Raw genomic sequence first — 2966 nt, 5'->3', positions numbered from 1 at the left:
TACGCATAAAGCATTTATGATTTTGCGAGCTTTCTAAGAAGACAAATGATTCAATAAGAATTATAAATTTATCTTTTATGATCTAATAGAGATTAAATAATATTAAATAAAATTAATCAAAGTACTTAGTCATATTGACGTAAAGTTTCAATTACTCTTTTAATTTATGGGTAAATTAGTCATGTTTGTTGGGGTCAAACACTCTAAATTTTGGACCAATTGGTCGACATATAATTATATTATTTGTAAAAAGAGGAAAATGCTTCAATGGGCAACACGTTTTTTTTTTCACTAGATTGTAGCTTTGATCGTATTATTTAATTTGTAATAAATATTACTTGGCAAATCGGTTAATTAACTTCAAAATTTGAGTAGTTTCTTTGAGCATCCCCTTAAACATTTACATATTTAGCATAGAGAGTTAACTATATAAGCGGGAGTATTTGTTTTAAATGCCGAGATCCCATTAATCGTAAAAGAAATAAATAGACTATTTCACCCTTATTAATTTTAAAGGATGATAGGTAATTCCAATTACGATAGTCGATTTATAAAGGTTCACAAAATTTAAGTTGTTGAACTAAGACAGAGAAATAAGAGTTAAGTATTAAAATATGTCAAAAATGTACTATTGCCTCATTTACTTCTGTGGTGATTCACTATATAACATACTCATGTTAGATGCAGAATAATGAGTGGTTGCAAAGAAAGAGGTTATTATTGAAAATCATATATATATATATATAAAGAATATGAGTAAGAAATTCTTGGATATATGACTAATTTATTTTGGACCCCAGTGAAGATTGGGTCAAAGCTTGTTTAGATGGTTAAGGGTGGAAAGGTAACCCTTTGTCCACTTCATTAGCTTGCAGGTTCCCATACGTCTTCATATGTGGAAATTATTAGTTCTCTAGCATTACTAGACGACAATATGTTTGACTCTAGTTCAACTCTGACAAGGATCTAAATTTCTTAGACTAATATTAGTTTTGACACCACTAATGCTATTATCAATCTAGTCATTTAAGATCATTTATGTAAAGAATGGATTGATCCATTTGTGGATCTATGTGACTAGCTATTCTGAAAATACCTGTATATGGACTTTTCTGAAAAATAAAACAAATTTGGTTTTGAATTCATGTATTATGTCCGAACTATGTCCCTTATCATATTTAGGCAAGAGAATTTTGGAAATTTTCCACAACCATTAGGTGATGGAGAGATTAGCGTTAAAAGCTAGGCCATTAGGTTTACCAACATCAAATTAAAAGAGTTGCACAAGAATCTTTGAAACTGTTCTTCCTCCTTTGGCTGAGGATAATAAATTTGATCTTTTCCTTCTATGGTCAAGATTATTAATTCAATTAGGATTAATATTTATCTCTATAATCTGTGTCATAAATTAGACTTTTCTTCTCTTGTTATTATAGTAGAGTCTCAGTCTAAAATACCTTGATTGCTACCTAGTAGTTTGAGAAGGCATATCTCGACCGACATCTTCCACTTTTTCTTGTTTTCTTTTTCTTAGACGAGGAGAGTGGAAATAATATTTCTTGAGCAGCTTAAATGCACCTCAGTTTCTTAGGAGATCATAATAGTAACAATATCTATCAAGTGAACCTTATCTTTTTAATGTTGCGATTATCCAAGGATCCTTGAGGATTTGCATGCAACTTTGCAGCACTATGATAAGAAGAATAAGCACGCATGAAAAAGGACATATAAAAAAGAGCCTTGTTTAATTTGCCAAGTATCCTGGAAAGTGTAAATCTTTCCATCATTTAGTGCTCAGCATGCATTTGCTAATTCAAAAGTAATAATTAGGCTTTTAATTTTAGGGAAATTTGTTAGAAGCATCCAATATTTTTCTTTTATTATCATCCGCCTTCTATACATGGATATTTATCATTGTATTCCTGTATTTTATTTTAATGCCCTCAAAAAATCTTCTGATGCTAGTTTTCTTAGCGGTCCTTTTTATATGGATTAGTTCAATAAATAACCGTTTAGATTTTAAGATAAAATGAAAGGTTTTTTCAAAAGTAATAGAATATTTTCTATTACATGTTGTTATGTTAAAGTTAACTTTGGATATTTTATAAAAAAATATATTGGTAGAATGAGAAATATCTATACGATAACGTATGAAAAAATAATAAAAGAAAAAGAAAAAGAAAATAATAGGGTGTCTTTTTTGATAAATTTATCAAGTTTTTACTCTTGTCTTAAGAGTTGTAAAAAAAATTCACTGAATATATCTAAGCTAGAGTATTAGGTATACATAGGATGTCTTCTAAGTTGTAATTATCTGAATATATTACAAGTATTGGTGGCCATACTGCCATCATACCTCACAAGAGAGTATCAAAAGTTGGGTTAAATATAGAGACTTTTTTCAACTTAGAAAACAACTTCGCTGCTAGTGACTGTCTTGGTCTCTGAAACTTCTCATGGACCATATCACCATATGGATCTTGATGTCTTTAATTAGAGTCAATGCATGAGAAAAGTAAGCATCCAATCCAACACACCAAAGTATGCTGAGATATAAATAAAGGACAATGGATGAAGAAGAAGAATATCTTTATTATTATTATTCTATTCGTCTATGTATGTTATTTGCACACTCCAAGTAACCAGACATATATATATCAACAAATCACCGGTCAAAGAAGATGGCCGACTTCATCTTCTTCTTGCACACTAGTTGTGTGATTACGAGGACGCCACGCCCCGCTAATTCGGATCCAATAATTGGCTTCCTTCTTTCTTTCCTACGTTCACAAAACTATTATCTTTATTTGGGGTCGCTTTGATGACTTGAGTACAGAATAGAGCTAACGTTTTTCCAAAGTCATTAGGAAGAAGAGATTAGAGAGTTGAGATCAAACACTTACACTTCAGAGAAAAAGAAACAGTTCTTCACCTAAACCTAAGGATCGATCTATGATAAAATACAC

The sequence above is a fragment of the Typha latifolia genome, chromosome 4 (assembly GCF_019914945.1).
Source record: "Typha latifolia isolate L0001 chromosome 4, TyphaL0001v2, whole genome shotgun sequence".
Lineage (NCBI taxonomy): Eukaryota > Viridiplantae > Streptophyta > Magnoliopsida > Poales > Typhaceae > Typha > Typha latifolia.
This window is presented reverse-complemented; position numbering follows the sequence as displayed.